This window comes from Xyrauchen texanus, chromosome 25, assembly GCF_025860055.1.
Source record: "Xyrauchen texanus isolate HMW12.3.18 chromosome 25, RBS_HiC_50CHRs, whole genome shotgun sequence".
Classification (NCBI taxonomy): Eukaryota; Metazoa; Chordata; class Actinopteri; order Cypriniformes; family Catostomidae; genus Xyrauchen; species Xyrauchen texanus.
This window is the reverse complement of record NC_068300.1, coordinates 2,902,614-2,926,584: the sequence shown is the minus strand read 5'-3', so window position 1 is coordinate 2,926,584 and position 23,971 is coordinate 2,902,614. Positions and strand designations below refer to the sequence as shown.

Sequence of the window (23,971 nt, the reverse complement as noted above, 5' to 3'; positions counted from 1 at the left end):
TCCATTAATACCAGCCATGGAAGCGCAGCGTAGTTCTAGCAGGAAGACTAGCAGCTGTACATAATCACATAATTAGCCAGGTAATTCCTAGCCAATCGCATGTAAGCCATTGCTTTATAAGTCTGCTCACAATCTATCACATTGCTGGTTCGTTGTGCTAACACCGCAAATAGACACGTTTAAACCTCTCCAGGCCACAGGAGAAACAGTGCAAAAAACATCTCTGGAAGCCCGCCTTGCCTTTCCAACGACGTCGTCACTTCATCTCACTTTCTGCCAACAACACACCCATGGGGAGTAAACAACCAGCAAACCCAGATCTTCACCCATATCTCATTCATTTAGGAGATCTCTCTCAATCGAACTGCACGACCCGGCGCGGAAGGAGCTCGCTCCACGCGAATTCGGCATAATCATCGGCTCCGGCAGCAGCCGGCTTCCATCAGAAATAAGTAATTTTCATATCCATCAAATGCATTCAGATTTAGTCACGGGTCTAGGCCTTCCGTTGCCATGCTACCTATTCATTACAAAGTTGCAACACTGCCTGTTCATCTTAACGCATCCGCATCAATATCAAAAGGCAAGTTTATTTATATAGCACATTTCATACACAATGTTAATTCAAAGTGCTTTACATAGAAGAGATTAAAATAAGAATAAAAAAAATAAGAATAATTGAAACAGTTTAGGTTATAAAATAAAATACAGTACAAACAGTCGGACACACAGTGGCACAGTGCTCATTCAGTAAACGCACAGCTAAACAGATGTGTTTTGAGTCTGGATTTGAATGTGACTACTGTAGGAGCACATCTGATCTCTTCTGGAAGCTGGTTCCAGCTGAGTGATTTATATACCAATAATAATACTTTAAAATCAATCCTAAATGTAACTGGGAGCCAGTGTAAAGACCTGAGGACTGGTGTGATATTTTCATATTTTCTGGTTATGCTCAGAATCCTGGCAGCAGCGTTCTGTATGAGCCGCAACTGTCTTATGGTCTTTTTGGGAAGGCCAGTGAGGAGTCCATTACAATAATCCACCCTGCTAGTGATGAAAGCATGCACAAGTTTCTCAAAAGCCAGTATTTCACATCAACAGTGCATTCACTATCATTGTAAGAGTGAATGCACTGGCAATCGCGTAATCTCATGAGGGCAGCTCGGCAGGCAATCGCGTAATCTCATGAGGGCAGCTCGGTCAAGGTTCATTCACTTGTCATTTACCGTCTGCATGCCCGAACGTTCCCCATCGGGGAATTAAGATAATTATTCAGGCATATCATCATCAATAGTCAGTGTTTATTGTACGGGCTCTCATTACTTCATTCAGCAAGATACCCCCGTTTTGCCGGTCGCCTTCGCCCAAATCATGTAATGGGTGCTTTTCAATTCATCATCCCTATGCCCTACTCACCAGGAAGACCGAGTCCATGATGTGAGCATTCCGAGGGAGCATGACATCAGTTTAACCCGTTGATGGGCACCCCCCCCCCCCCCCTTTTTTTTGCACAAACCATGCAAATGACATACCCAACTTAAATGGCTGTATTCACTGGCCCCCTTGGAGTATGGACACAGTTGTAGTATCTTTGAAAGATGACACTTTGGGCTTTATTTCACATGTTTCAGAATTAATATATGTCATTATTTTTAAAGCTAGAAAACTACAACTACAATGCTAGTTTAGAAGACTTCAATATATAAGATAAAATACAGTTTTACAACAGAAATGCAGCTCAGATTGCATAGTCCGTCGAAGAATGATGATGAAGTGTAATTCTTCCAGGCGAGATCTCATGTAAACAATGGAAAACATATCAAGATTTATAATTATGCACAAAGTGCTACTGGACGTTATAGAATGAACTCTGTCACGGACAATTGACCCAAGCAGGCTGAACTGGATTCATCTGGCGATCGCGATTTCATAATAAGGTATGAAGTCCCGTTTTGATATTGCATGTTTCCATTCGCACTTCTGGCACAAATAAACAAATTGCTGTTTCTGGAGGATTGCTATCATGCAACAGACATCGGATACCAACGTCGAACACTTAGACCTTCGAAAAGACGTATAATCTGTTAACATTAATCGCATATCCATGCATGTATATATCAAAATGCAAACATATTAAACGTAAGCAGAGTGACGTCACTCCTGAGTGCGAACAAATACTCATCAACGGGTTAATATAGCCTTCACCAAGCGTTGTGAAATAATTTATTTCGTTCGGTACAACATTTCGATGAGGTTCCCAGAGTACCTCCAAGGCCGCATTTATGCGATCCATAAAACACAGCATTTTCTTACTCCAGACGTAATTCCATGTTCTCATCGCAGCACCACTGTTGCTGCACGCCTCTGACACCTAGCGGTAGGCTCCGCACCGCTCCCCTTATTCATCAGATTATCTATAACCAGCGTAAGGCATTTCGCTATGATCAGGTCACACAGCGAGTAATTCCCATCTCATGGCATACTTACATTTTATTATCATTCAGGAATCATCAAAGAGCAGAAATTCGTTGGCATGTCTTCACAAATCATTCACTCATCGCGGTCAGACCACTACAGCAACAACTAATCAGAACCAATATGATTGACAGCGTAATGCCGAAATTCAGCCATACACGTATAGGCATGCGTGTGTGTATCTGGTCTCCGGAATACTGTCAGAGACAATGGTAACTTGGCACATCAGCCGTCGAATCAGCTATCAAGCACATTCGGAAGGAGATTTGAAAATATTCACAAAATATAAAGTGCGATACTGCATCTTCAGGTTGTAAAGGTGGGACATGAACAGCTGGAACTGATCCATTATTATACACCAACATTCAAATTATTGAAGATCCGATTCATATCAACACATATTCACAAAGCAGTCTCGTGCAAATGATTTGCACAAACATACACACATTTTTGTATGTTTTGGGGCACACTTCCTTCAAAAACTAAACTGTCCACTGCATCTTCATGGCTCTATGCCGGGAGTACATTAAGACACTTACATTCCTTTTACAGCCAACAACAAAACTCTCATGAAGCAGAGACATTATTCTTCTCACCGTATTTGCTCCAGCGTGAGGAATAAGAGGGAGGAGAGAGAGAGCAAGAGAGAAGAAAGGAAGAAAAAAAACCCACAACGAGCCACATCTCTAGAATTTCTAGACATCAAACACTATTCTCTAACCATGCAAGCTTCCCCCCTAAAGAAACATGACAGGATCAGGTCTATTTGCACGTCGTTCTCTGGTCAGTTTGGGTCTCCTAACGCAATCTCCAGCCCTTTCAGGCCACCTCAATTTTGCCATGCCTATCATTCCTCAAGGCCACTCCTTCGTTTTTCTGCCTCCTCACACTAGCTCATTCCATAGACAGCCTCTCCTACCCACCAATCGACGATGGCTGCCGAGAATCTCCGGACGACACGCCCCTATTCTCGGATATGGCTCCCTCCATAGGATTCAGGGGTTGCCGTTTAGGACCATGGTTCACAGGGGAATGGCCAGAATTATACGTTCTTCAATATAGTTTCCTACGCTCCAGACGCTCTCTTCGAAAGTAATCCCATTGTTAGATATTTCATAATTTTATGTATTTAATAAATGTTCTCGATCTACAATCCCCATTTCGATGCGGCTCAGCTGAGGGAAGAAAGAAATGACACCGAGACCCAAGCTTCAAATCCTTCCTCGCCATTCGTACAGCAATTCATCATATGGTCCAGCAAACAACCTTCCCCTCTACCCTCCAATGAAATGGTTCTTTACCCTATATGGGGTCAAATATATGTTTGAGTTCAGAAATAGGAAATACATTGCAAGAACCACTGCTGCCTCGTTTCGCGATGACACAGCAAGCTACATCTACAAGAGAAGTTTAAAAGAGGCCTTTCTTATTCCACACCCATCATCACGGCCAGCATCATATGAGTTCCCTCCAGAAACGCAAACGCATCGTAGTCATGTGACAATTCCACAGTCGTTACCACAATCAATAAAGTCTGGCCCTCCTCGAACCATCATGTCCCCTATGAGACGTCTGACATGGCAGAGCATTTCCTGTAACTTCATCATCCCAGCCAGACACATTCCTGGGTTTTTCAACGTAGTCTCTGACCCCCTCCCTTGCTTCGCAGGAGTTCCACAGACCAGCTTCTACGGGCACCCTTCAAGGTATACCGGAATCTACAACGAAGATGCTCGGCCCCTGCTCTCCCCAATCATACCTGAAATAGTTAACTTGACCCAAATCATCAAACAAGCTCAACTCCCCATCAGCCATAAGGTGGTGGTTGGTGGCTCTTCCCCAGCTCATCCTTACCTACACAATGATTCAATTCAAGCAAGCCCACCGTTCGTAAGAATAGCGCAAACAACTTTTCCCTCGCCGGAGGGTTTTTCATATCAAATGTCTTTCAACAAAGAGACTGCACGCAACGTTGCCATTATCGTATGACTCTACACACGTTGTCCCCTTCAGCAAAGATGCCTCAAACAACTTTTCCCTCGCCGGAGGGTTTTTCATATCAAATGTCTTTCAACAAAGAGACTGCACGCAACGTTGCCATTATCGTATGACTCTACACACGTTGTCCCCTTCAGCAAAGATGCATCAATCAACTTTTCCCTCGCCGGAGGGTTTTCATATCAAATGTTGTTTATCCAAGGGCGTCAGTTTGTGTTGAAAAGTTTTGGGGACTAAAGATCAGTTGATAAAAAATTACGGGAGGACGGGAAAAATATTGAATAACGGCACATCAAAAAGGGGCATAGCATAGGCCAGTCAACAACATGAAAATACTCCACATAAAATGCTCAACAATGTTGACTGCACATGTAACAGTCATCACATCCACCCCTGCAACACCAGCTCAACGGAACAGTGCCAAAGCAGCATACTGTAGAAAACAGCAGCGCGTTAAGACAATGATTACAATGAAAACACACCATACGCATACAACCAAACATATCTGCATCAAATAACATCAGATAAAATTTGGGATTTGCAACCCACAGAGAATGCTGTGTAGTCAGACAACCAAATCCACAAAATGTGAAATCCTCCTCTGCCATCGCAGCGTAACCACTATAAAGTGCCGTGAAATAAATACTGTCATTATGTATGCCACAAAAAAACCCACACCAAAATCCAAACTATTTTAAAACTATAAGATGGCATGCAGGCCCTCTCTCTCGCATGCACACGCGTGCGCGCACAAACACGCACACACAAAGCCAATTTTATTTATTGATCTGTAAATTACTTAATTGGCTACAATTAACTAAATCAGTCTCAGTGCAAATATGCTATATAAAAATTAATCTTCTCTTAAAGTTGAAAATTTTTTAAACTTGAAGAAGAACTAACGCTGTTAGCCGGCTAATACATGGATGAATGAAACCTTCTCCCCAACACTCCAAGGTTTGGACGTAGTGCATGTCCATCCATTCCTGCTCAGGCCAGAGCGCAAATCCATGAAGCTGGAAAGGAGCGGTAGTCCCATGGAATTTCTAACTAACATTAGCTAACTCCCAGCTTGAGGGCCGAGAACCGGCTTCTGTTGTTTACAGACTACACAGCCTCTGTGTAGCTAGCTAAACATAGAGTTCAATGACTGACATTGGTCAGTAGCCAATCACATAAGTATGTAGGTTCTCGCTCATTCTTGCTCTTTCATCTCATTCCTTACGATGATTATACAGTGGAGTTTATAAAAAATATTATTTGTGTTTTTAATCATAAAATGACAGTTTGTTTGAAAAAAATCGTTTTACAATATTTTCAATCCAAAACCTGCCAAAAGTTGACAAAAGCAGTCCACATTGTATCTACCAGCCCAAGGGTATTTGTCCCAGCCCAATGTAATAAAAAGTAGCCCAATTGGACGGAAACCCGCCCAATATGGCATTAGAAACTACTTTAGCAAACAGCACTGTACTGTAAGTGATGATCTTATTATGGAGGCCTACTGTAAAATCCAGCAATAAGAGGCACTTATCTTAATATGTTTGCAAAACTAGCTATTCTAGCTAGCAAGCTAACTAGTTAATCAGTCAATCTAATCAACGTTACATTATGATTTAACAGTAGGCCTGCTGATTACCTCTATTATCTAATGAACAATAACAGTTTTCCTGCACATATTGTAGACTGTTGCTTAGCCGTAGTTGATAGTGTAGCCTACTATAAGGATTAGGTCTCGGGTTTAAACATTTTCATAATTTTGCATTAGAATCAGCAGCAGCCAGTTGCAACTCCAGGAGCTGATGGAGTGCAGGAGAAAAAGCCAGAGAGTTTAGAGGTGAGATTTAAATATGCTACTTCAGAAAAAGTTATTTCAACTGTGTTATAAAATGTTTACAAAGTGCATCTTACACATAAAAAGTACAAGACATTCATATTTATTGTACAATTACATTTATTTCAATATGATCTGCAGCAGGCAGTGGTTGGTGCTAGGGCTGATGTCAGGGAGAAAGGGCCAAATCCGAACAGTGAGGATGAGGAATCCGAGCATGAAGACACTGTAGATGAGGAACAAGTAGAATCTGAGGCAGAGCAAAATTACCCATTGACTGAGCCACATCACCCTCATCCCAAGTTCATTGAGGTGCAGAAGTTGGCCAACAAGACGCTTCGATTTCAGAAGAGCTGGTTCAAGGATTTCCCTTGGTTACACTACTTTACTAGACTGAAAGGAGTTTTGTGCTTTTATTGCACCAAGGCCTTTTCAAAGCAAACATCTTCACTAGTAAAAATACAGAGCCAACATTTATTTTGACAGGCTTTAGGAATTGGAATCAAGCTGTGGAGGATTTTGAGCGACACAAGCAGCAAAACACACAACATTGCAGTGACTACGCACATTTATGAGCTAAAAACCACACCGATTGTGAGGGATGCATTGCAGTGGACCCATGAGATGTGGTGCTTGTTTGGTCAATCAGGCAAATTTAAGATCATTTTCAAGTCTGTTGCAAAATCCACAAGTGGTTTCTACATCACACTCAAACCTTTGTGCCCAACATGATGGACAGTGCGCACCCCAGCCATTGATGCCATCCTTGGTCTACATGAGGCAGTCTTGGCTGCATTGGAAGAGATGGCTTCATCCAGCACAGCCGACACAGCTTCTAGAGCTAATGGCCTTCATGAGCGATTCCAAAAAGGCACCACGGTCCTTGGCCTGTTTCTGGCAAAAGAGGTGACGATGGGGTTAGAGGGCCTGAACACTTCACTGCAGGGGAGAGGGAAAACAGTTGGAGGCATGTTAAGTGCAGTTGACTGTGTGAAAAAACACTTTCAGAGACAACGAACAGAAGAAGCATTCATCACAGTCTACACCAGCGCAAATTATCTGGTTACGTCTTTGGACATCGAGCCAATAAAGATGCCACACTTTCGGAAACCACAGAGGAGTTATGCTGGCCCAGCTGAGCCCTACGTTCCATCCACAGTTCAGGAGTACTACCGTGTACAGTTCATCCAAGTCCTTGACATTGTAACAACACAGCTGACAAAGCGGTTTGAACAGGAAGGGCTACAGCACCTGGTCAAGCTGGAGAAAGTCCTACTCTCTGGTCAAGTTGATGACGTGGTTGACCTGTATCCAGAGCTGCAATTCCAGTCCCTAAAGGTGCAGCTGGCCATGTTCACTGCCAATTACACCTACAAAACCTGCTCAGAAGTGTCAGAAATCATGAGGAACATGGTTTCCGAGGTCCGTGGTCTCTTCAGTCAAGTTGAGGCACTTCTGCGTTTGTTGCTCGTTGTTCCTGCCTCATCTGCTGAAGCTTCAGTGCCTTGAGGCACCCGAAGACCTGGCTGCCCTCTTCAATGTCACAAACCCGACTCAACAGTGTGGCTGTTTGTCATGTTCACAGAGAGAGAATGGATAACTTGGACAAGAAGAAACTGTGTCAAGACTTTGTTCAAGTTACTGATCGGGTCATTTTAGAATCAATAATAGTTTTTTTTTTTGTTTAAGTTAAATTTTTTGGACAATGCACATTGTTTCTTTCTGTATCTAAGCTGCATTGCATGTTTTCTTTTGTGCAAATACACCTATAGCATTTCTTGGTTCGCTTGGTTTTTCAGAACATTTTACCCAAATGCTATAAAAAAGTTGTGGGGACAAAATCAGCCATTTCAAAAAGTGGTGGGGACATGTCCCCAGCGTAAATGACACCTATGCCCACATTATATTCCATCAAATTTATTACGATCGCAAACTTCTGGCCTGTTAATAGTTCCTAGAATATCAAAATCCAAAAAGGAGGTAGATCCTTTTCAAATTTGGCTCCTAAACTATGGAATAGTCTCCCTAACATTGTTCGAGATGCAGACACACTAATTTACAAAATTAGGCTGCTTTAGTTTGGTTTGCTGGAACCAGAAAACAGAAACATTGATCATGATCTATATCTCTGCAATAAATTTAATGGCATCTAGGCTTATATTATTTTATTCGTTTCCCTGTCTCAACCTCGGGACTCCTATCCTGAGGTCACCAGAACCAGCTAGATTCAGCTCCATTCCTGCTTTGTATTGGACTGCACTGCTACATGTCTCTGAGTGATGATGACTACATGCAGCCGGTGCCAGCCATACATCACTTCAGTCGATTATGTTGGACTTACAGAGGATGAACTGATGCCAACTCCAACCATAAGACATGGGATACTTCATATGCCATTGTCTGAACCTTGGACGGACCACACCGAACCTCACCAAAATTACTGGCCAGGTTGAACTGCGATGCAACTTACTGATTTCTGCCTGCATCACCTCAGTCTATTGATGGACTACACTCTTGAAATGGAATACATAGACTATCAATTGCCAATAAAACCCTTCATCAGTCAATTAACAAGGAAAATTGCATCAATGTGAACTTCTGCAGTTAATATAGGATGGACTTCAAAGACATTTGTCATTAATCTTACAGTTCGTACAAAATCTGTTTAAACACTGTCCCTTAACACTTACTTAGTTTAATAATTTTAAACCATGACTTGTACTATACATAAGTAATATTGGCATTACATTCATGATGTTAGCCAGAGGGGAACTGGTCCCCACAGTGATTATGGTTTCCCCCAAGGTTATTTTTCTCCCATTAAGCAATGTCTTATGGAGTTTTGTGTTCCTTGCCACAGTTGCCTTCGGCTTGCTCACTGGGGTTATAAATACAATTATTATTTAATTATTTATTTTTAAACCCAATTCAAAATAGTTTTTTTTTAATTACACAATGATGACTCATTGACATTAAAGACATTACAGTTTTATCTTCTGTTAATGCCTGATTTTCTGTAAAGCTGCTTTGAAACGATGTGTGTTGTTAAAGGCGCTATAGAAATAAAATTGACTTGACTGCTGCCACACGATAGGCTGATTAGATGATCACATGAATAAGTAGGTGTACAGTGCACTTTGAGTGTATATACACTCAAAAAATATTATAGACTATTTTTAAAGCTGTAAAGCTGCTTTGAAACGGTGTGTGTTGTGAAAGATGCTATACAAAACATTTTGAATAGCCATTTTTAAAGCTGCACTACATAACTTTGTGCTCTCTAGTGACATCTGTGCTTGAAACCTAAAACTGCAAGCAACTTGCGGATTAAAACTTTACGAGTGTTGTGTTTTGGGATCTGTTACATGTTTTCCTGCATGGACGAATCTCATGATTTGAGATTATCTGTACATCAACTCTAGTTGAAAAGTTTATTATTTTTATATACTATTGTACAGCCTCGGAGGATAATGCAAGTAAACTGTAATACTACAATAGTACATCTACGCATTGCTCACAGTAAAACTGAAAATGTCAGGATTCAATAATTATGGGGATGAAATATACTGTATTTATTTTTGTAATTAACCATTTTTATTGATTCACCTATATTAACCTCATAAAACAAAACATATATACAAAGAATAAAATTTAACCCCAACTATTACCCCTCCCTCCCAGTCCCACCCTAACCCCAACAACATAACAGTGGTCCCAAATGACAGAGAAACACAAGCAAAAAAACAACAACAAATAAAAACAACAATAAATCACACATCTACAAATGTCAAATGCCCACCCCATTTCTCCACAAACACTTTATACCTCCCTGTTCTTCTAAATGCTCCTTCCTCAAAGGCTGCCCTCTTCCCATCTCCGAGCACCACTCCTGAAAACAGGGCACTCCAGCCAAACTCCAGCCCATCAAAAAGATCAGCCTGGCCATCATAACACTGGTTAAGACCCAAGCATTTGTGTGTCCACTTTCAATGTGAATGACCACCCCACCACCCAAGATACAGAGTCTGGGGCAAAATGGTACCTGGTAAAACATCACACACTAAACTCTGCACCATTAACCAAAACTGTTGTATTTCAACACACCCCCAAAAGACATTGGCTACATCTCCGTCCTCTAATTGGCATCGGCAGCAGGTGGGTGTGTCTTTAAGACCAAGCCTATCCAATTTAGAGGGGGTCCAATAGAACCAAAGTAAAATCTTGAATTGTATAAGGAACACCCTTGCGTCTCTAGATGCCGTTTATATATATATTTTTAAATACTAGCCCATTCTCCCTCCTCCAATTCCAAGTTTAAATCTTTCTCCCATAATCTCTTGAGAGTGGTCGAGACTCCGTCCCCCAGACTTTGAATAAATAAGGAGTAATTCACTGATGCCTCATGGCCTTTTCCAAAAGCAGAAATCACCTCTCCTAGAGTTTCTGCTGCTTTAGGGGGGTGTATGCTACTCACAAAAATAGTACAGGACAAGTGGCGTATATTTATCACACAACTTTCATAAATATAACCAAGAGTATTCCCCTCGCGATCCAATCAAACCAACAAAAAGGGGACTTATTAATGCTTAGTTTGGGGTTTATCCATAGGCTTGAGGCAACATTTAGATAAATATCTGAATTAAACACTCTGGACACTTTTGACCATACAGAGTACAAATGTGAAATAACGGGGTGTGATTTAACTTCTCTGGTTAGATTAATGGAAAGGCTTTGCAATGGCAAAATGGGGGCAATAACATCTTGTTCAATGCAGAACCAGGGAGGGGCTCTTTCAGGTGGAAGCGACCAATGACCAAATATCTGAGACCGAACGCATAATAATAAAACAGAATCTTGGGTAGGCTTAGCACACCCCTATCAATCGGCCTATGCAGGTTATTTAAATGTAATCTGGAGTGCTTACCACTCAAAATAAAAGACTTCGCTATACTCTCAAATTGCTTCAAATAAGATAGGGGGACAACTACCGGGAGTTATCAATCCCAATCATCAATAAATGTAATGAAGCCCACCTGACTACATCGCTCGAAAACCTTTTTATTAAAGGGTCAAAATGAATTCCAACTAAATCAGACAAATTTGTTGGGAATAAAATACCCAAATACTTAATGCCCTGTTTGGGCCACTGCAAGGCGCCAGGCTGAAAGGCTGTTACTGGACAGTATGCTGCCAGAGCCAGGCATAGATCTGGTAGGTTCAGAGACAAATAATAAAACATAATCTGCGTAAAGCTTCATTTAATGATTCAGTATAAACTTCATGCAAAAGTGGAGCCAGTTCTGTAGCATAAGATTTGAAAAACTCAGCGGCAAAGCCTTCAGGCCCTGGAGCCTTGCCTGTAGGTAAGGTCTTAATTACCTCATCAAGCTCCTCCAGCTTATCTCATTATCAAGAGAATCAGTCAGCAGTTTAGGGAGTTCTACTGGTTCCACAAAGTTTCTAACATCTTCATCAGTAGACGAACACGTGGAATTATAGAGATCAAAGTAGAATTCTTTAAAAGCATTAGTAATATCAATGGCCGAGGTAAAAATTTCACCACCAACAGATTTCACTGAAGGAATGGTAGAAAGAGACTCTCTGCTTTATATATCTATTTTCCTGCTTTGTCCATCAACTTGCCCTGAAAAACCAAAACAAAATAGTATATCTATATTTCAATTGAGTAAATTCTCTGAGGCCATCTGAATGCATCCGGTGCTTAAGCTCTGCCTCATCACTTTTAATATTTCCTTCCAACTCCACAAGTTCTTGTGCTTTGGATTTTTTGATGAATGAGGCATACTGCAAGAGCCGGCCCCTAAGAACTGCCTTAAGTGCCTCCCAAGCCATACCATACTGAGGAACAGTTGGTCTCCATAAAAACATTGATTTCAGTCTTCAACATTTGTTGGAAATCAGGCCATCCAATCAGGTTGGAAATCCCAAGGTCGCAAAAGGGACACATTAAAGCGCCAACTGTATGATTTCTATTTCTCCGTATGAGGCAACACTTCCAAACTCACCAGGGCATGATCTGAAACTAAAATGTTTCCAATTGAGCAGTCTACAACAAATGAAATGAGGGATTTGGAGATAAAAAAAATCTATTCTCTAAAATCTTTCATTCTAGACCAGGGGTGCCCAATACGTCGATCGCAATCTACCAGTCGATCGCAAAGGCAATGCTGGTAGATCGCACAAAATTTAAATGTACTTTCGTAAAATTTTAATAAAAATAAATATGTCTTTCCTTCTTTTAGTTTCTGTCTGACTTGCACTTGACGAGTAAATATTGACCAGGCGAGGTTTTGTTTATTCAGTTGCCATGACAACTAGGTTTGGGCATACGCGCCTTTCAAGGACTTCTGAGAACAGAGTGCGAAAACAGAGCCAAAATTGCGATGCGACTGCCGGATTAGGCAAAACTGAATGGAATCAGACAGTTGAAAAAGGCGAGAATGTGCTTTTTTTCTCAACTTATTTCCTCGAATAAGCACAATCCTAAAATCTTATTCGACACCATTAATACAACAGTTTCTCCAACTAGCTCTCAAACAACTGCGTTATCTAGATCTGACTGTAATGAATTCCTCAACTTTTTTGTTAATAAGATCAGAGACGTTAGGGCTATCATTGAACCATCATTGGCTCACAGCTTTGCCTGTGACTTGTCCCCCCCGCATTGTTGGTCCACTTTTACACCTGTGACGTTACTTGACATTACCTCGCTGTTACATTCTATGAAACTATCATTTTGTCCTATGGATGTTGTTCCTACTGTGCTATTTGTACAAGTTTTTGACTACATTGGCCCCTGTATTGTTGAGATGCTTAACTCCTCACTCTTAAATGGTGTTGTTCCTGCTTTTTTTAAACATGCCGTTGTTAAGCCTGTACTTAAAAAAACTAATCTGGATCCGCTACAACCGGAAAACTATAGACCAATTTCGAAGCTTCCTTTCATGTCAAAAATTCTAGAAAAAGTTGTAGCTGAAAAACTCACCCTTTTCCTAGAGAATCATGAGTTATTTGACAAATTCCAGTCTGGTTTTCGCCAAAAACATTCCACAGAAACGGCGTTACTCAAAGTTTCAAGTGATATTATGATGTCAGCTGACTCTAAAAAATAAACAGTCTTGGTCTTATTGGAACTCTCAGCAGCTTTTGACACAATTAATCATAATGTTATGATAAATAGACTTCGTGATCTGGTTGGCATGTCGGAATCAGTTTTAAAATGGTTTTCATCCTACCTGTCAGGTAGAAGCTTTAGTGTTAATATGAATCATATCATGGCTGAAACTGCAGAGTTGTCATGTTGGGTACCGCAGGGTTCTGTCTTGGGTCCTACTCTGTTCCTCTTGTATATATTTCCTCTCGGTAAGGTTATTAGTCAGTTTAGCGACATATCTTACCACCTGTATGCAGATGATATCCAACTGTATTGCTCCTTTAAGGAAACTTGAGTTGTTTAAATTGTCGTCTTTAATTAACTGTCTGTCTAGTATTAAAAAGTGGTTATGTGAGAACTTTTTGCTTCTCAATTCTGACAAAACCGAAACACTAATCATTGCCCCTGAAAATAAAATCCCAAAGATAATACAATAGATTGGCGACTTAGGCCCGTCTATCCAACCGAGCCTCAGGAGCTTAGGTGTTGTCTTTTAGTCAGCTATGTCCTTGGAGCTTCATTCGAAACAATTAGTTAGAAACTGCTTCTTTCAATTGAGGAACATTTCAAAATTAAGATCATCTGTGACTAAAGGTGAGTTAGAGATGATTATTCATGCGTTCATCTCCTCCCGTTTAGACTATTGTAACAGTCTTTTTACGTGTTTGAGTAAGAAGGAGCTCCAGGTTGATCAGAACTCTGCTGCAAGGCTTTTATCCTACGTTAAGAGAAGAGAACACATCACACCTGTTTTAGCATCACTTCACTGGTTACCAGTCCAGTATAGAATTAATTTTAAAATTCTGGTTCTTACTTTTAGAGCCTTGTCTGGCCAAGTCCCTACATACATCACTGACCTGATACAGCTGCACACTCCTACCCGGAGTCTCAGGTCTTTAGATCAGATGTTATTAGTTGTTCCCCGTACTCATTTTAAAACTAGAGGGGACCAGTCTTTCCAGGCAGTCGCTCCCAGGCTGTGGAATGCTTTGCCTCTTGTTTTGGTTAGTCGAGGGGTTTCTTTTATGGTTGTTTGTAGTGTTTGTTGTTTGTAATTTGGGGAATGTATTTAAATTGTTCTTGTATTACATTTTACTGTGAAGCACTTTGTGATTATTATCTGTGAAAAGTGCTATATAAATAAATTTTACTTACTTACAAAACCTCCCCTGGTCAATATTTACTCGTCATCAGAATAAGGTAAATGCCCTGGCTATTGTAATCTATTGTGATGTAGGTGTTTTGGGTTTAGTGTTAAAACTGAATGATATCAACATTGAACATTGTTATATATTTGTTTATTAATTAGAAGATGAATTCCATGTAGGGATACATGCAGTAGTCCCAACAAGCATTTTCTTATTTTAAATGAAACTGTGTTTTTTTAGGTGGTAGATCTTATTGAGTTGATCATTTAAAAGTAGATAATCACACAAAAAAGTGTGGGCACCCCTGATCTAGACCATAGACTGTAAAAAAAGATGGACGACGCCCCTTCGCTCTTTTCCATTGGTGAGAACTGAAGCCGCCAGTGTCCCGATATGGCGCTGACAGCTTGGGACTTGAGTCTACGCAGTTGCGATTTCGGGACCAGACCTGCGGAGTAGTGAGCAGGAAGTAAAGCCGCGAAATCAAGGCCCCGCCCTCACTCTCGCTGAATCAATCGCAAGCACACTCCCCTGCACTTTTCTTAAGTGTCCTCTGTCTGCTCCGTTCCTGTCTGATTTTGATGTCTGCTGATTGCAATACCTCGTTAAAATAAGGTAAATACAACTACTAACCACATAGTCATATTTAAAAAGTAACACATTAATATATTCTATATTGTAAAATATGAGTATATTAAAGATTGATCGGACATGCCAGATCGGTTTGCACATTCTACTGCAGAACAACCCATTACGAAGGTGTGAAATAATTAATTATAGAAATTTAGATATTAAATTTAAAGCTCCAATTTCCTCAGTCCTCCGACGATCCCGAAAAAAAGTCAGGTGGTGCTTCAGTGACTACTTCGCTCAGAGAACCTGTCAATCACAGCTGTCAATCATCATGTCACTGCACCGTTTTTATAGCATCAAATAACTAAAAACAAATTTATTTTTAAAACAAACACTTGAAATGACATCAACGTGATAGAAACTACAGTAAATGACAGAAACGATCTTTGGAAAAAAGATATGTGAAGTGTAATTTAATTGTTTATTTGGTCTCACGTCCCATTGAATAATATGGGGAGGCGAGGTTTATGACCTATACTAGGACCAGTCACCGGGGAGCGATCGAGACGTTTTGGCTTCACTTTTGAGGGCTTGTGCGGCACACTTGTTCTAGACTGCTGAAAACAGGTATAGTCCCTACAAGATGGGTTCAAAGTCTCCAGATATCTGAAAGACCAAGATTTTTGACACATCCTGTGAAGTGTCAATGTTGCTCTAAGGGGCTTACACACATTTGCTTCACTATGATCAAGGACTGAGTCCATCAAAAGATTAAAGTCACTTCCCAATATTATATCATGAGGGGTGCCAGCGGATTGCAACATCCCTTCAAGATCTATAAAAAGATCATCAGCATTAGGTGCGTAAATATTAGCCAAAATCAACCTTTGCCCCTGAATTTCAGCTAAAACAATAATTACTCTCCCTAATTTATCTTTAATCTGTTTGAGATATTTTAATTTTAGTGATAAAATTATAAATATAATGACCCCCCTGCTCTTACTTGGGCCAACACTATAGAAGACATGTCCACCCTATATCTCCACAAATTTTTCAGCTTCCTGTGGAGAAAGATGTGTTTCTTGAAGAAACACTGTATCATATTTCTTAAATTAAATAAATAACCTTTTTATGGGGTGCCCCAACCCATTCCATGTGGAGAAAAATATTATATATATTATAATATTTATAATATATCACATTAACATTTCACATTTTGATATAATAGAAAAATAAATCCCTCTAAACTCTAAAGGTCCCTGTACGCCTACAAGAGCCCCAGCGACAACTTTGCTGTCAGATTGCTCAATTTTGCTTCACAAATTTCCAAGCTTATATAAAGTTGTTCAGTTTCCTCAGACAGACAAATTAATGTTTAGTGAGCCGGCTGTTTATTAGTTCAGCAGATACGTAATCATTCCAATGTTCCATAAAAACACTCCACAAAACAAACTCCAGCCAGGAGAAGGCATAAGCACGATGAACAAACATATTCATCAACAACTGTCTCGAAGGAGTGTTATTCCACAAACTCGAGCCGCAAGGTGGAAGAAAGCTTTCCTTTGCTCCTAACCTGGTGCAACATGAGATCTTAATCGGATGATCTCAGAAAATTTGGCCAGGATTGATCGGGGCCTGTCTCTCCCAGCAGATCTCTGAGCCGGAAATCTTTGAGCTCGCTCAAATTCTAACTTGTGGCCTGTTATGTCGAGCAGACTCGGGAAAAGCTCATCTAGGAATTTCACCATATCTCTGCCATCCTCATGTTCAGGAATTCCAACAATTCAGACGTTATTCCTGCAATTCCGATTCTCAAGATCTTTCAAGAACATGTCCCAAATCAACTCTGATCATGGGAGTATAAGCAGTTAATTCCCTCTCTGATGCCTCCAGATAATCGATTCATTTCTCAACATCTGTCACTCTTGTAATAAACTTTCCATCGCCGTAATAGATCAATATATTACAGCGAGATCCTCCAAGTCAGCAAGAACCTTCTTCATCATCACCGACATGTTGGACAGTTGACACTGGATCTCCTCTCCCACCACATCAGCCAAACCGAGTCCCCGGTGTGTAGGCCTGTCGGGGCTTTCATCCTGCACACGTAAGTGTCTTTTAATGTCTCCCGAGCCCGATGATTTTCACTTCTTTGCCATGTCTTACCTCAAAGGTCAAATGTGTAACTGGGTGTATCGAATTTCACCAGATTATAACAAGAATAATTTAAAATTTAACAAGTACACAGAGCTTGTCTTTACACATCTGCTTCTTGCATGATGTCACGTGACCCCCCTGAAATATACGTTAATAAAAATACTAATAATATGCAGAAATGTGCAAAATAATACTTTCAAGGTAACACTGTAAACAATTTAATACGTACATTGCTGCGCTATAAAATTATAAACAACTTGAAATGTTTAAACATTTAATGGGGACTACCATGTAGAAACTTTACATTTAGTGTCTTTTTAACAGACTATCTGCTAAAAGGACAAAGGAAAGTGATAACTTGTGGCTATTATGTGGCTGGGGTAAAAGAAATGAGAAAACGGTGGCACACACACACACACACACACACACACACACACACACACACACACTTAAGGAACCTCAAAACAACAGCAATGTTTTTCAGTTATCAGAAGTCATGAATGTCAGAAAACATAGATACATCGGAAGCAGTAAACACATGAGTAATGTTCAATTCATAAAAGCTTGAAAAGAAATATAAACTTCAAAACCCAACCAGAAAATATATCCAAGCTGTGGCAGCGGGGGCGTGGTCAAGCGCCCGTCCGGGAGAGAAAAGCGGTAAGGGCGCTCACACCTGAGCTAAATTATGTCTAACACCTGTCTCTAATTGCAGTAGAGCGAGGAGAGCGGATAAAAAGCCAGCAGCCACAGAGCAGAGGGAGACCGACCGACAGCAACCCAGCGTTTCTGTGTTGACGTGTGTGTGTGTGTGTGCACATTATAAGAGACAATTAAAAAGGCTTACCTTGTGCCGGAGACCTGTTTTCCTGTCCTCTTTTGAGAAAGTTACTACACAAGCATTTTAGCAAGTAAAAAACTTTGGTGAACGCTTGGTTCAATACAAAGAATACGTACTGTATTTCAATCAGAGTCAAACAACCAACACATCTGATTCAGTGGTGTATTCCTTCAGCCAGTGAAATCAATAATTGCTCCCGCACTCGAATACTATTTGCTTGCACTTATTCGTCTTTACAAGCATGAAATATCACCAAACCCTTCTTGCACATCAAACTAGAACTCATTGGCTTCAAAAGGGAGTAAAGTCAGTGAACAAGAAGTCTAAGTCAGTGTATAGAAGTGAATGAGGACGATTAGGTCACTTAAAAGATTGGTTTGAAAAGACTGATTCGTTAACAAATGAAACATCACATACAGTGAGGGAAAAAAGTATTTGATCCCCTGCTGATTTTGTACATTTGCCCACTGACAAAGAAATTATCAGTCAATCATTTTAATGGTAGGTTAAATTGAACAGTGAGAGACAGAATAACAACAACAAAAATCCAGAAAAATGCATGTCAAAAATGTTATAAATTGAATTGCATTTTCATGAGGGAAATAAGTATTTGACCCCGTCTCAGTCAGAGATTTCTGGCTCCCAGGTGTCTTTTATACAGGAAACGAGCTGAGATTAGGAGCACACTCTTAAAGGGAGTGCTCCTAATCTCAGCATGTTACCTGTATAAAAGACATTTGTTCACAGAATTCCAAACTCTCCAACTTGGCCAAGACCAAAGAGCTGTCGAAGGATGCCAGGGACATGATTGTTGATCTACACAAAGCTGGAATGGGCTACAAGACCATTGCCAAGCAGCTTGCTGAGAAGGTGACAACAGTTGGTGAGATTATTTGCAAATGGAAGAAACACAAAAGAATGGTCAATCTCCCTCGGTCTGGGGCTCCATGCAAGATCTCACCACGTGGAGTTGCGATGATCATGAGAACGGTGAGGAATCAGCCCAGAACTACACGGGAGGATCTTGTCAATGATCTCAAGGCAGCTGGGACCATAATCACCAAGAAAACAATTGGTAACACACTACGCCGTGAAGGACTGAAATCCTGCAGCGACCGCAAGGTCCCCCTGCTCAAGAAAGCACATGTACATGCCCGTCTGAAGTTTGCCAATGAACATCTGAATGATTCAGAGGAGAACTGGGTGAAAGTGTTGTGGTCAGATGAGACCAAAATTGAGCTCTTTGGAATCAACTCAAATTGTGCTTTGGGGGTGTTTTTCTGCTAAGGGGACAGGACAACTTCACATCAAAGGGACGATGGACGGGGCTATGTACCGTCAAATCTTGGGTGAGAACCTCCTTCCCTCAGCCAGGGCATTGAAAATGGGTCGTGGATGGGTATTCCAGCATTACAATGACCCAAAACACACGGCCAAGGCAACAAAGGAGTGGCTCATGAAGAAGCACATTAAGGTCCTGGAGTGGCCTAGCCAGTCTCCAGACCTTAATCCCATAGAAAATCTGTGGAGGGAGCTGAAGGTTCGAATTGCCAAACGTCAGCCTCGAAACCTTAATGACTTGGAGAAGATCCGCAAAGAGGAGTGGGACAAAATCCCTCCTGAGATGTGTGCAAACCTGGTGGCCAACTACAAGAAATGTCTGACCTATGTGATTACCAACAAGGGTTTTGCCACCAAGTACTAAGTTATGTTTTGCAGAGGGTGTCGTGGAAAGTCGCGTTGAATCTCTCTAAGTTGTAAGAAAACTCTCAGAGTCTTGAGTTCCAGATGCCAAAGTTGTAGTTTATTGAACACCAACAAACATGAGACCAGCCAGCTGTCTGTTCTGACTCTATCCTCCTAAGTTCTCAGTTATATTCCTTTTGTTATCTTTTTGCCCATTATCTCTGACCAATAGATTTATTATCCTTGTCTCTTTCCTTCGCCACCAATATGTTTTATTTACCTCACTAATTGAATATTGGTGGAAAATCCCCTATCTAACTATTTTAAAAAACATATATCATCTGCCCATCCCTTTAAAACCATACATTAGCTGGTACCCCCATACACCCCGGACACATGCAGTTCGTGGTACAGAATACATCAATCTTAGAAACATCTGTGTAATACAGCCTTGTCTTCATCATGCAGCTTTCACCTTTCACCTCCATTTCAGCAGACCCTTACAATGAGGCCTTGTCTGTTCCTCTATGAAAATACAAACTAGTTAAATATTTAACGCATCAAGGCGTTTAACGCATCAAGGCACTACATTATGTCAGGAACAAGAGATCTCCTAAGCAATACATCAAGGATAGTGTCAGACTATTGCTGAAAACATCTTATCTTAAGGAATACATCAAGGATACATGTCAGACTATTGCTGAAAACATCTTATCTTAAGGAATACATCAAGGATACATGTCAGACTATTGCTGAAAACATCTTAAGGAATACATCAAGGATACATGTCAGAATACTACTGGTCAACAGAAACACTACTGGTTAACAGAAATACATGTTTTTGAAAGGATTTTAAAGGAATATAAAGGAATACATTTGTTGTTCAAAATTACACTTGTTTTCAAAAATATCACTATAAGGGGTCGAATACTTAACCTACCATTAAAATGACAGACTGTTCATTTGTTTGTCAGTGGGCAATAAGATGATTTTTGCTCAGTGTGTCTACTTGGGCAATTATATTTACATGTCTATGTAGATTACTTGCTGCCGTGAAACTTTTCAAATGAAGAGCAGTTTTAGTTGTTTATCTCCAGTATGGACTCTCTCGTGTTTTTTCAGGTATTGTGACCGAGTGAAACTCTTTCCACAGTGTGAGCACTTGTAAGGTTTTACTCCAGTATGAACTCTCTCGTGTGTTTTCAGGTATTGTGACCGAGTGAAACTCTTTCCACAGTGTGAGAACTTGTAAGGTTTTTCTCCAGTATGGATTCTCTCGTGTGTTTTCAGGTATTGTGACCGAGTGAAACTCTTTCCACAGTGTGAGCACTTGTAAGGTTTTTCTCCAGTATGGATTCTCTCGTGTGTTTTCAGGTATTGTGACCGAGTGAAACTCTTTCCACAGTGTGAATTATTTGGTGCTGTTTCATGCTGCTGGCTGTAATAAAGGTCTTCCAACATTCAAAGTACATATGAGCCCCCACACCAGTATGTATTTTCTGGTGATTTTTCAAATAGGACAGGCGTGCAAAACAGTTTCCACAAAAAGAACACTTATAAGGCTTCTCATCTGTGTGAGTTTTCAGATGTTTTCTTAGGCTTGAATTCAAAACAAATGTTTTACCACACTTATCACATTTAAATGGTCTCAATCCAGAATGACAGCGGAGGTGACCTTTGAGACAAACTGTATATGCAAAACCTTTCCCACATTGATGGCACGTGTAAGGTTTCTCACCAACATGAACTTTCATGTGTTTATTAAACTGGCTTTTATTTGTGAAAATCTTTCCACACTGTGAGCAGGTGAAAGTATTTTTGGCTGTTTTTCTTTTACGCTTTTCTGGTGATAAATTCTTCTTAGTCTTTGAGCAACTCAAAGATTTTTCTCCAGATATAAAATCATGATGTTTCTGACACTGATGTTGGTCCTCCACTTTATTCAGTTCTTGACGGTTCTCTTTCGCTTCCATCAGATCTACAATAAACACAGTAAATAGACAAAAATCAATTCAAGAGGGAGAAATGTAACAACAAATTGAACATTAAATGTCAGAACACAACAAATGTCCAGTATTAATTAGTGTTTGCAGCGCAAGAGGTTTTTCTATATTCCATTTATTCTGCCTAATAACTGCATTTAATGATTATAGTCATCAAGGTTTGAAATTAACACCTGTCCACCCTAGAATCAGCAGTAGTGTGTATTTATTTCACTCTTACTAGCCACTTTGAAATGGGTACTTCTAAACACTTGAGCCCTGTGTTCTGATGTCGCATTGCGCTGCTTAAAATGAATAAATTAAATAAATAATTTTAAACCCCCCTACAACATCATAGCACAATAGATTGTGAACTTGATGGGCCCCAGACTCCCTAGTAATGATGAAAGCCTATAAATGTGCCTGCCGTGAAATATACTGTACAATGTGAATAGATCTTTAGGGCAGTAAAGACAACTTTTAGATCTTAGGCCACTTGACTTGGATTACATGCACTTTACATTAAAGTTGTTCCTATATACAGTGATAACCATTTATGTTGCCTACTTAAGAAGCCATAACATTCACTTGCATACTTCTTCCCAACATTGTTATAATTAATGTTTTGCTAGTTTGAGTTTGTATTGTGTTCATTTGTACTTTTGTGTATTAGCTCTCTAATAATTTTAGTGGGGGGAGGTAGGATACTGGAGGGTCTCGCCTAGGGTGTCGAATGGGGTAGGACCAGCACTGACTGTACTGATGAGGTAAAGAGAAGAGAAACATCAATTACAAAGCTTTTTAAAATAACATAATCATTAGACTTGTCACGGGATCATAATTTACACACAGGTCCGGTGTTCACGTTCAAACCGACTATCACAAGTTTAACCGCTGGTTGGATGCTAGGTGGTACTTTGGGGTAATTTTCATTCAAACTGTATTTTTATATGACATTTTTTATATACTGTATATAGACACACACACACACACCAATCAGCAACAACATTACAACAACATGCCTAATATTGTTTAGGTCCTCTTCGTGTGGCCAAAACAGTGCCAACCCACAATTGTACAGAGCGGTTATCTGAGATACCACAGACTTTGTCAGTTTGAATCAGTTTGGCCATTTTCTGCTGACCTCTCTCATCAACAAGGCATTTCCATCCACAGAACTGCAACTTACTGGATGTTTTTTTATTTTTGACACCAAGAGTAAATTCTAGAGACTGTTTTGTGTGAAAATCCCAGGAGATCATCAGTTACAGAAATACTCAAACCAGCCCGTCTGGCACCAACAATCATCCATGCGATTATCTAATCAGCCAACCATGTTGAAAAATTCAAACTGCACCACACAAAACAAAAAAGCAAATACATTAAGGAACTGGTTAAAAACAACACAAGGTCACATGACGTCATGCAAGAAGCAGATGTGTAAAGACGAGCTCTGAGCACTTTGATAAATTTGTAATTAATCTTATGTTATAATATGGTGAAATTCGATACACCCAGTTACACATTTGCTCTTTGAGGTAAAACATGACAAAGAAGTCAAAATCCTCGGGCTCTGGAGACAGTAAAAGACACTTACGTGTTCAAGATGAAAGCCCAGACAAGCCCACAGACCGGGGACACTATTTGAATGGTGCAGCAGGTGAGATCGTCCAGGTCATCTCGGTGATGCTGACAAAGGTCCTTGCTGACTTGGAGGATCTCGCAGTAATACGTTGATCGATTACGGCGATGGAAAAGTCTCAGAGTGAGTTACAAGACTGGCAGAAGTTAAGAAACTAATCGATTATCTGGAGGCATCAGAGAGGGAATTAACCGCTAATCCCCCCATGACCAAAGTTGATTTGGAACATATTCTTGAAAAACTTGAAGATCTTGAGAATCGGAATTCCAGGAATAACATCCGAATTGTTGGAATTCCTGAACATGAGGGCAGAGATATGGTGAAATTCCAAGACAAGCTTTTCATTTTTACATTTACATTTATGCATTTGGCAGACGCTTTTATCCAAAGCGACTTACAGTGGACTTTTTACAGGGACAATCCCCCCGGAGAAACCTGGAGTTAATGCCTTGCTCAAG

At 40.4% G+C, this 23,971-nt stretch overlaps 1 protein-coding gene across 1 annotated transcript in view; it reads left to right on the top strand.

The window, feature by feature from the left end:
• The window catches only part of LOC127618543 (zinc finger protein 271-like), a 123,334-nt gene that overhangs the window by 12,790 nt on the left and 86,573 nt on the right, over nt 1–23,971 (top strand). The window lies entirely within an intron of this gene.